This window comes from Eretmochelys imbricata, chromosome 6 (assembly GCF_965152235.1).
Source record: "Eretmochelys imbricata isolate rEreImb1 chromosome 6, rEreImb1.hap1, whole genome shotgun sequence".
NCBI classification, from domain to species: domain Eukaryota; kingdom Metazoa; phylum Chordata; order Testudines; family Cheloniidae; genus Eretmochelys; species Eretmochelys imbricata.
The window spans coordinates 15,357,437-15,369,344 of NC_135577.1; the positions used below are offsets into that span (position 1 = coordinate 15,357,437).

General features: G+C 46.1%; 1 pseudogene across 1 annotated transcript; it reads right to left on the reverse strand.

Annotated features, from left to right (window-relative positions):
• Positions 1 to 416: 416 nt before the first annotated feature.
• Positions 417 to 8,364, reverse strand: LOC144267149 (NACHT, LRR and PYD domains-containing protein 3-like; annotated as a pseudogene). Its single transcript, XR_013346547.1, has 5 exons — positions 8,165 to 8,364; positions 7,852 to 7,947; positions 6,958 to 7,261; positions 4,248 to 4,289; positions 417 to 2,285 (listed from the first exon to the last, which is right to left on the reverse strand). The product of XR_013346547.1 is annotated as an NACHT, LRR and PYD domains-containing protein 3-like (transcript).
• Between the last annotated feature and the right edge of the window lie 3,544 nt (positions 8,365 to 11,908).

Consider the following 11,908-nt stretch of genomic DNA (forward strand, 5'->3'; position numbering starts at 1 on the left):
CATTGTGCCTTTAATGTTGTCTCTTTGCCAGCTCTCCTGAACTCCTTTATCCCCTAGATTTTCTTCCCAGAGGAGCTTACAAACCAGTTCTTTATGTGTGTTAAAGTCAGCTTTTCTGAAGTCCAATGTCTTTATTCTGCTGCTCTCACTCCTTCCTTTCCTTAGAATCATGAAATCAATCATTCCATGATCCCTCTCACTCAAACTGCCTTTAACCTTCAGATTCAGAACTGATTCCTCCCTGTTAGTCAGAATCAAGTCTAAAATGGCTGTCCTGGTTACTTTTTTCTTTAAAAACAACAACAACAACAAAAAACAAACAAAAAAAAACAAAAAAAACTGAATGAAAGAACCACAATATCCATTTGGATAAATAGCTTTCCACATAACTCTATTGTAGTGAAACAAGGCAGTACAGTTTTCACCAAGTGTTCTTCTTGGGTCTTGTACAAACAGTGGAACACCTCAAGCTCAATGCACAGGGAAAAAGTCTTTTGTCTATGCAGAATAACATATTTCAGCTGTTAAAAAACTGATTTTTTTAGTTCAGGTAATACTTACTGATATAGCCACTTTGTTGATCTTGGGAGCTCTTCTTCTGCATGGTCTTCAAATCTAAATGAACATTCAGATATAAGAAATGAATCCAGTCTATGACAATGCTTTACACAGAATGAAAGAACCATTTGATCCATTTGGGTAAGTTCATTTCGACTTATGTGTAGTTCTGTTAGATGTTCCAATGCACTTGTCACAAAATTTTCTTCTTGGATCTCATACAAGCAATGAAATTCCTCAAGTTCAGACATCAGCTCATCATACACAGAAGGAAAAGATGAATTGGTTTGTTTTTTTGTTGGAACCCACTTCAGTAAATCTGGCTTAATTTTAGGTGAAATTTTACTGCTGAATATTTTCTCTAGGTCTTTCATTCTTTCTTCATTTAAGAGCCCAAACAGGAATCGCACTGTTAACATTAAATAATTTCTAGAGTTTCCATAGTTTTCTAATAATGTTTTTACATCTTTCTTAGGAGTCCCTGAATCTTTTGTTGTTCCCTCATCTTCCTCTAGCACATAGAACATAGCTGCAAAAAACTCTTGGAAACTCAAGTGAATGAAGCTGTAAAGACATTCACAGTCAATGTCTTTTAAAAAAATTTTCTCATTCAAAAAGAGGGGGAGAGAGTCTGCCTGATCTAAGCCCAACATCTTAATTTCTTCTTCCTCAAACAGTATCTTTCGCTTCCAGATTCCATCAGCAGCCAAGGAGTAAAGTCCCCTCAGGTTAGCTTCTAGGTGTTGCTTCATATTGCTGCTGAGGGGCTTGACTAAACTGGAAAGGTAGAGCATGTACTCTCCAATGACTGTTTTTAAAGTTTGTGCAAGATCCTCACCTTTTTCAAGCTGTTGTTTGACAACAGTGCAGATGATCCAACATACTATGGGGACAAAGCACATGGTGAAGAGAATTTCATTTTCTTTCACAAATCATAAAGCTTGTCTTGCTTGCCTCTCATTTCCAAAGAACTTGTGGAAATATTCCTCCCTCTCAGCTTCAGAAAACCCCAGGATCTCTGCATAACGTGAACACTCCAAACACTGCCCGTGTTTCTCCAAAGTAGTTGGTCTCATAGTGATCAGAAAGTGGGATGTGGGAAGAACTATTTTCCTAAATAAACTGCTCAATATGATTTCCACTGGTTTCATCTCCCAGGGATCAGAGCACAGGTTATCTTCTGACTGATCAAGGGAAAATCTCAGTTCATCAAACCCATCAGTGATGAACAGGAGTTTTTCTGGTTCACCAAAATCTCACTAACTGGTGTATTAGAATTAGGACAATTTTTACAAATCAGGTCAGCTACACTTCCCTGCTTAGTAAGACAGTTCATTTCCCTACAATTTATTAGAAAACATAATCAAACTTTTCATTATAGATTTCTCCAGCTGCCCAGTCACACATGATCTTTCTTGCTGTCATTGTTTTTCCAATCCCCGCAGCTCCCAGCAGCACAACAACATGTGGCGTTTGTCCATCTTCTTCGGGTTTGAATAGGGTGTCCGTGGTGATCACAGAACGAGCTTGTTTGGTCATGATTTCTGCATGTCTCCGCCCCATGGCCATTATTGCATGTTCTCTCTCTTTTGCATGACGAGATTTGTCTACAATAGTGAGCTTTGTGTATCTTGTGTTCAGTATCACATTCTCTCCAAAACGACTGTTCATGTCTTTTATTACTCTGTATTTCTTTTGAATATCTTCTTTATACTTCTTCCTGTAATCTGAATCAGCAACATGGGACATTAGAAACACTGAACTAGAAGTTTAGGGGAAAAACAGATTTATCGTTAATCAGCTACAAAAAAAAAATCTGTTTTAATCATAATGGTACCTCAAGTTGAATTGCATCTTTCCTCATAGAATATTCTGATCTCACTTAACTATGGGCCTGCTCCTGCAGCCCTTACTCTTGTAAGTCGCCTTATTGAAATTATTCCTGTGAGCAAAGACTCTAGGCATCACTTCATCCCTCACTGAAATGCAGCCACCTCTTGGGTGAAACCTGGCAATTGTTTCACAGTGCACAGCAATGGTACATACAAGTTAAGGCACAAAGAGGAGGAGACTCTCATATGCAACTGAAACTGTTTTGTGAAGTTACACTCTTCCCACCCAAATAAGTTTGGCCAGGACACACGCATTTGAAAAAGGGTGTGTGATAGGATCCTTAATTACCACAACTTGGTACCTCCAGTTACCTTCCTCACTTATGAGATGTGCCCCTAGCAGCAAAGTGTCCCCCAGTACCAGGCTGGTGCATTGCATCAGCACTGACCCAGAGGGACTTTATGCACAAGTCTGTATTGTAAGTTGTCCATGATAACAAGAGTCCAGCCCAGCCCATGACATACAATTGTTTGTAAAAGTCAATAAGAGTTAACTAAAGTGATGGGTACAAACTACATTGTTTAAGCTAGAAGAGCTGTGCTAAGAGGTCTGCAAGGCTTCTCCTGACCCCATGAGTTGCCATGACAATGAGCTGAGAGATTCTAGAAGTCGGAGGAAATGTTTGTAATTGAAATGGCTAAAGTTATAGCTAATTTGGTTGGAATGAGGTTGCCACCTGTTTTGGACATGGTTTGTCTGGAGGTCACTAAATGGGACATGTGGATTGGAAGCAGGGTGAGCTTTGCCATCATGGCTGCAGTTCTTGCCATCTCCTGGGATCCACCATGACACTGCTGGGCCTTCAGCATCCAGATTCTGAAAGATGTCCCAACCAGACCAAGCCAGAGAGGGGGAACCAAATGATGCCACCATCTCCACTGGTTTTAGCTAAATGCTGGACAGCACCTGGGAGTTTTCTGATGTCCTTTTCCTTCTATCATGTTTCTATCTATCCCTTCCTCCACCTTTCACAATGCTGCTGTGAGCCTGAGACCCCAGAGGGACTTAAAGGAAACGCCTCAAACAGCCTGACTCTGGTAAAAGTTTGGCAGGTCCCAGGGGATGTCTACAGCTGACTCAGGCTTGTGGGGCTCGGGTTTCAGGGCTATAAAACTGCAGTTTAGATGTCAGAGCCCAGGTTTCAGCCCAAACCCAGAGACCCCACGAGAGGGGGAGAGTCTTAGAGGCCAGGCTCCAGCCTGAGCCCAAACATCTCTGCTGCAGTTTTATAGCCCTGCAGCCCGAGCCCCATGAGCCCAAGTCAGCTGACCCAGACCCACCATGGGTCATTTCTTGCAGTGTAGATGTACCCAGCACGGCTGATCCGACCATGTGCTGGGCCTGTGATTCTCCAAGAGGGAGGCTGCCAGTCAGCACCAGAGACAGAGGCTGCATTTTCTCTCTTTGCAGCGCTTTACTCTCCCCTTCCTGAGAGTTTGTCTTGTTCTGTGTTAAAGAAAACAAGGCAGCGACAAGAGCAGCAGCAACACAAGGATACTTTGAGGATTGATGCCAGCTGCTACCGATTAAACCCTAGGGAATGTTCTTCACCTCTAGTGCTATTACCTTAGTCACCATAAAATCTTTACAGTGTTGCCTTTGGGAGCTGTAGTCATGATCGTGCCTAGTCTGGGGAATAGATGGGAAGCCCTGTACTAATGGTATCATCTGGAAAGGCATTGAGATTTTGTTAGTGTATAACTTTGGGTGTCCTGGGGATAGCTCCAGGAAAGCATGCAATTGAATAGGTAGCCAACCACGGTTCTGGGGTAACTTCCCACGTAGGCACCACATACCTTTTGCAGACAACTCTGATGGTTTTTCTTTTGGATGCAAATCTGAAAGGGAAGATACATATAAATAACATTGAAATAATTTTAGTACAAGTGCATTTATATTCTGTATAGAGCCATCTAGTGATGGAATGATGCATTTGCATCTTGCACTAAACGGTAATCCCTGACAACAGCACTGCTACCGGCAGACATTTAACGAAGTGCTGTTTGTGAAATACTGTAACGGGAGTTCTGTCTGTGTGACCTCTCTGCCTGATTCTACTCATGATTCATCCGCGCTTAGCGCCTCCCATAAGGAGCAGGCTACATCCTCAGGGAAACACAGAACAAAGAGTCAATTCGGGAGAGGCAATAGAGGGCTTCCCCTTCGCCCTCTCCCCTGATGCTTGTCACGCAGACGGAAAGAAGCAAAAGACCAGAAGTCCTAAGCGCAGACAATGCCATGTTTATTGGGGTTAGTTTCCAAGCAAGCATATTCTGAAGCCCTTCACACCAGTCGGGCTTATCTCTATACACCGATAGAGTCTGTTCCCCAGTGTTCTGTTCCCAGCTCTGACACCGCAGAGCCTTTACCCCATGTCCCCCTTCCTGGCTCTGATGCCGCAGAGCCTTTACACCGCATCCCCCCTCCCTGGCTCTGACGCCCCAGAGCCTTTACCCCATGTTCCCCTTCCCCAGCTCCCATTCCCCTATTCCCACCTCCCCCTCCTCCTTCTTAGCAGGCCTAAATATACTGCTGAACATGCCCCTAGTCCCACCCCTTACACCTCATGGTCATGTTCTGTTTTAGGGGGTCATGAGTCTGGGGGCTTCATCCCACCCCTTCTGTATCCCATGGGAGGGGTAAGAAGTGAGGTTTTGTTCTGGCCAAGGCCAGGCTTTCCTTTGGCTTTTAGTGTTTCTTATGCCTGCCCCCACGCTCCCATCTCCCCTGGACCCTCCTAACCAGTTGCTTGACCTTCGCTTGAGAGAGAAGCCAGGCAGCCTTCCAGTGTATGCTCATATATTACACTCCCATCATAGCCTGTAACACTTTAGCTCTGTCCCTTATCTCTTCCCATTATCCTAACAAATCCAGCTGGTTGTGGGAAATGCAGCTCATGGTTTCTTTGTCCTTCACACATATTAGTAAGGATGTAAGAGTATCAAAAGTCAAATCCAGAATTCTGTCTCAGGCTAAGAAACAGGCTTATATGCTACCAAGAGGGAATCCCTTTAGAAAGAGTCATTTCCAAAGCAGATTAGATTAAACAATTAAAAGGTCCATCTAGAGGACAACTCTGCCCTAGTTCAGGGGATGGGCGAGATGGCTCAGGAGATCCTTTCCAACTCTAGGGATCTAAGACAGACACTGAGGGTTGGCAGAGGGAAATTTTTATTTGGGACAATTATAATGAAGATGGAGGCACTGGGGTGGATTAAGGGGGCCTTTCCCCAATCCCAAACTAGTTACTATATTACATGTTTATATTATGCTCTTTGCCCAGCTCAATTAGATGCTGCTTTACAAAAAATATAGCTGTATAGACCACAAGAATAGTCTGTACAGCGTTTTCATTACTTTTGCCAAGCATCTGTTAATAACTCAGGGAATAAAGTACCCTCTGCCCACATCTCAAAAATAAAGACCTACATTATTCATTGTTTGTGTGCTGGTAGGAGATAGAGCCCCAGTCAGTGATCAGGGCCCCATACTAGTCCCTGTACATGTGTATAAAAGAAAGATTATCTGCTTGAAAGAGCTCACAGCTTAAAACAAATGAATCGCCCCCTGCCTTGCGCTCTGGAGGCTGCTAAACTCTCCCCCTGGGGGATTGTCCAGGGGAGTGAATGCCAAAGGCCTCTAGGGAGAGCCCCGCTGCCAGCCCTGGAGCGTTCCATCCCAGGGACCCCGGGCAGAACCAACCCAGCTGAGCTGCTCTGTCACCATGGGGAACAAGGGAGAGGAACAGGAACAGGATTTGAGTTTAGTTCCATCACAGAGCACATGGATTCTAACACTGCCTCACCTGCGTGGCTGCCCATAGTCACTGGCTATTACACTTTGAGACACTGAAAAGCAGCCTGGGGCCTTAGGAACTGCAGATCTCCAGATTTGCTGGCTCCTTGGCTGTTTGTATTGCACTGAACTTGTTTCTTTATCTCCAAGGCTATTTTTAATTAAAGTTCCTGCCTGGAACCCCAGAAAGGTCTCATGGGGCCAGTTGGCTATTTGGGGGATAACATACTGGGCCAGCCTCTCTGCTGTGATCAGCTTTTAGTTACAGATCCTTGATTCTCTGTCCCAGCCCTAGCACAGGCTAGAGCAGCCTGGGGGCTGTTCTAACTTGTGCCCAGCTGCTGCTGGTCCCCAAAGAATGGTGCTGCAGCTGGAGATGCACTCCAGTCACCACTCCTCCCCACCTCTCTCTGTCCATGGCACTCTGCACTGCTCTGTTGGCTCTACACCCACTGGGGACACCCCCACACTGGGGATTTCCTCAGATGGAGAGTTACAGGCTGTCTCTGCTCTCCTTGAGCCAGCTGAGTGGTGAAAAGGGAGTGGAGCAGGTGAGAGAATCTGGCCCACTCGGGGCATTGCTGCTCTGAGTCCTCCAGGCTTCCTGCTGGGATTCAGAATTTGTCATTCCTGCCGTCACCCTCTTTCTCCTTCTGCTCCTGCTGCCCTGGGGGAGACTCTCGGGTTTTACAGTAACTTTAGGTTTCCTACCTTTTTCTCTTCCTTCTCTGAGTTTAGCAGCAGAATCTGTGAGATTGATCTGAGTGAAAATGTCTATGGTTACATGTACTGCAGTGTCTCCACCATAGAATTTCATCAGAATGTTCTTAATATCTATCCTGTCGGCATTCTCCAGCAGACCCCGGGGGATATTACGTTTCCCTTCAAAGTCAGAGTGTGATAGTTTGTCTTTAAATATTTTCAAGTCTTCCTGAGAAAGGTCGTCGAGGGCTTGTAAGAGCAGGTCACTGATTCTGCTGCTTCGATTCCCATCCCTGAGTATCAGGAAAGAAAACTAAAATCCAAATAAATTGCTGTAAATAATTAATATGGAATAATCACAATATTTCCCATGCAAAAGAAATCAGCTTAACCTTGGGGCTCATAACTCCTCGGTGCTTTGCCTCACAAAGGACTCACTGGACATTGTCTCTCTGTGCCTCAGTTTCCCCCTTTGTAAAGTGGGGATAATCACACAGCTCTAGCACACAGGGGCGGGGTGCAGCTCAGTTAATATCTGTAAAGGCTGTTGAGGATCGAGGATGAAAGGTGCTATAATAATAGTATTTATCATCCAAATGGATTTCAGAGCACAGAGTTGGGACCCCCCCCCGCCAATTTAAAATATTTCAGAAAACAACAAAAGGCAGTCTGGGGTCTGTACATCACAGTCCTGAATATCAGGACCTGTGTACTGAGACCCACTGTTACCTTTCCATGGCCTCAGGAGGGTGTTGGATATCAGAGCAGCAAGGTGAAGGGTAGCAATGGTAACTTCTGACATACTGACTCGGGCCCATTCTGACAGGTCCCACAACTGTATAAACTGTAACGTGTTCAAATTAGAAGTAGCCTATCCCCAGAGAGAGAGAATGATGTATTTACCGTTAGCCAGACGGCTATTGGAAACAACAGCTGGTAACCCTCAGCTGATTTGTTCTCTCAGTCTTTGCAATGCTCAAACACAGGCACCCAGAGAATCTAGAAAGAGGAAGAGGAAACAATTTGCTCAAAGTTTATTACTGCAGTAAAGGAAAAGCTGTTAAAAAAAACTGTTCCAGTTAAAGCTGACCTTCAGAGCTCCCTGAATTTCTATAGCAGCCCTCTTCCCCCACCCCCCGAACCTTCCCAGTACTAATTACACCCACACCCACACCCACCTCTTTTCTTCTGTTTTTTATTTTTCCTGGAAACTTGCCTTTTGGACATGCCCCTTTGGCTTCAGCAGTTTGCACAACTGTTTCCTGTGAATAGTGACACCACAAACACGTCCATCTCTTCCTCTCCCACACACTCTGTACTGGGAGACAATAAAATACCCAGGTTCAAAGGTGTGTAGGAGTTAAACCAAGACAAACAAACAATGTATAAAGTAAAGCGTGAGGCAGAGAGTGGAGAATGCTCCCTGCATCTGCTCAATATACAAATAGTAGGGGGTGGGGCTTCAGTCCCTCTCACTCTGGTTTTTCTCTGAGGGGGGTGGAGTCGCTGTTTTAAATTAAAAGTAATGAAAACAGGGTTTTTTAAAAAAAACATTAAGGAAGCAGAAGTGGATCTTCATGGACCAGGAATTTCATAAGGTTGCAAAGTGACCACGAAACAGCTTTACAAGTCTCTTTTATAGTTACTCAGGAGGAAGTTGCTGCTTGATAAGTCACGGAAGGGAGGAGGCGTTTCTGACACACTCCTGTGAGATTCTTTATTGCCATTGTCTTTCTGGGGCAAGCTCCTTTATTCCCTCGAAGATTTGCTCCTCTTTGGGTGCAAGGCCCCCATGCTGGCTCACACACCGGCACCATTTGGGGCTTTGTGTTCTCATTGTGGTTTCAGTTACAATAAAAATGTATCACGTTTGCTGTCTGCGTTTGCAGCTCCCAGAAACTCCTGTCCCCGCTGAGAAGTGGGGTCTGAACAGAGAAGTTCACCGTTCATTTCAGCTGAGAAATGAGAAGAATGGTGACAAGGAATCCACGGGTCCCACTCTGCTTAGGATGGCCAGAGAATGGGGGGCTTCTGCCTGGTTTGACAGCAGGGCTCTGATCCTCAGCTGGGGTAAGTCAGCACAGCTCTGCAGACATCAATGGAGACACCCACATTTACACCAGCTGAGGATCTGGCCAAGGACGGAGACTGCTGAAAAGGATGGAGGGGCTGGGAAGAACGCCAGGAGGTCGCCAGTACATGGGTCCCTACATGAGGGGCCTGGATTTGCTCGTATCAAACCTCCACATAGAGTGACTAAGGTAACAGATGAGGTCTCTGCAGCAGTGGTTGAGATTGGTGATGTGGGTACGATGGCTCCTCTCTCTGCTTGGTCTCCTATTGCGTCCATGAGCCCGTGCTCGCACCTCCAGCCCAGACACACTCCCCAGGACACCTCCTTCAGGAACGGCTCTCATACACATGCCGTGTTCTCCCTTTTATCCAAAACCCTGTCGTCTGAACCGCTGCATGATCCCAATCCCTGCCTTGTCCCCCAGCCTGAGACACGCCCCCTCGGAAGCATGTATCTCAGGCTAGGGGACAAGGAAGGGAGTCAGATAATGCAGAGGTAACAGAGCAGAGACCTTGCACCTGCAGGGATCAGGTGTCACCGGCCCTGTGGCAGCTCAGGAATGGAGGGAACTATCACAAGAATGAGTGAGCAGGGCCACGACGGCCTAGGCCTGCAGAGAGCTCCCTGCGCTGCCACGGGGCCATTGACACCTGATCCCTCCAGGTGCAGGGTGCAGAAGGGAGGCTACAGTCCATGGGGAGCAGCGCAGAGACGCCTGGCCAGGACTCTGCTCTGCCCCGCCAGGACTGCAGCCTTCCCTGCACCTTGTGCCTGCAGGGATGAGATGTCACTGGGCCTGCCACAGAGCAGGGAGCCCTCTGCAGTCCCGCTGTCCTGGAATTGAGTGAAAGGGGCCATGCCCCTGCCTCTCAGTTATCCAAACTCCTGTGTTATCGCCATTTGAGGCACGGAAATTAAGGCTGAAATTTTCAGGTGTCCACTCATTTTGGGAGCTCAACTTGGGTTACCTGGGGCCTGAATTTCCAGAGTATTTACCATTTTAAAGCACATTATATGTTCAAACCATGGCTCCAATAGATGTCAGTTGCAGGTATAACACCAACAGACGTCGGTGGGCAGGATCAAACCTGGGACCCCTGGTGTTTAGTGTATGAGCTTCTACTGCATGAGCTAAAAGCCACATGGCTGTTAGCTAAGGCTGTAGCAGACTCATTAATCTCTAAGTGGTCTTGAGGGGACAAAGCACCACATCCATGAGGTGTGTGGGTTACACACTTCCCCTAGCTGAGGAAGCATGCACCGAGCTTCAGAGACTTCCCAGTTGAAATCCCGGATGAGCCCTGCCCCCCCCCCCCCTGTAACGCCGACAGACACCAGTTGTTGGCAGACAGGATTGAACCTGGGACCTTATTGAGTGAGCCTCCACTGCATGAGCTAAAAGCCACATGGCCCTTAGCTAAGGCTGTAGCAGACTCGTTAATTTTTAGGTGGTCTTGGTGCCACTTGAGGGGACAGAACACCACACCCAGAAGGTGTGTGGGTTACACAGTCATGAGCACTCAGCACTTCTGCAAATCTGGCCCCACGTGTCTCACACGTTAGGCACCCAGAAAATGAGAAACACACAATTAGTGGCCAGTTGTGAACACTTTGTGAACACATAGACATTCTATGGCAGAGGCAGGGATAGAATCCAGTTCTCTGGGGCAACATTCACCTGCCTTTACTATGAAACCATCCTTTTCTCTTCCTGCAGTCCCCTGCCTCGTCCACTACACACCTTTCAATTTCTGCAACAAATGAGGCACGGGTCCTATGGGCAACAGCCTTCTTCACGACACAGCCCTGATTTGTTCCCAGAGCAGGTCCATGCTATGCACTGAATGAGGTATGGTCTTGTGGAAAAACGCAGGATTTAATCATGTAATTAACTGCAGCATAATAATGCAGATACACAAGGAGCCTGAATTAAGATTGCACAGACAACCTTAATTTTGGCATTTAACTTTTGAGTGCTTGATTTTACAACTTTAATGTTCTTTTTAAACCATTTTTTTGGGATGAATTATATTTACAGGTGTGACACTTCGGGACTCCTGGGATGTCACCTGAGGTGTTTAAGATACAACTGAGCCCGGCTTCTCTGCCAGCCTGGGCCCCCTTTTACCTGGTCTTGCTGAAGCCAGGCTCTCAAGCCTCCTCTGGAAAAGCTCACAGGCAGGGCCACAACCAGCTGCCGATACAGGCACTAAGAACAGCTCTGGGAAGACTCAGCTTAAGGGATTTGCCACAACACACAGAAGATCACCCACCACCCCTTGGGGTACAAACCCAAAGTTATATGAAGTTAGCCTCCTTCCTCAATGTGAAGGAAGGTATGCACAGCCTCTTCCCCTGCTCCCCCGAGTTAGAAATTACATAAACTGGGTTATATTATAAACCAGAAACAAGTTTATTAACTATGAAAAGTTGTATTTTAAGTGGTCAAAGAGGTAGCAAACAGAATAAAGCAGATTACTAAGAAAATAATACAAAGCACGCAATCTAAGTGAGATACACTAAAGAAACTTGTTACATGTAAGTTCTCATCCTAAATGTGGTTCTAATAATCTTCTTCACAGGCCAGACACCCTTCCAGCCTGGGCCCAGTTCCTTCCCCCAGTTTAGTTGTTTCTAGCAGTCATCTTGGGTGGGGTAGCTGGGGAGAACAGACAACCTGGATTACCTCACTCCCCACCCTTAAATAGGTTTTTCATAAGGCAATAGTCCTTTGTTTCCTAGTTTGACACACACCCCCCCAGTTTCTCGTGGAAAAGTACACAATTCAAGATGGGTTCCAGGATCAGGTGACATGGTCACATGTCTCTATAGGGCCCCTGTAGCCATTCTTCACAGGCTGACCCACACGTTCACAGGAAGACTAAG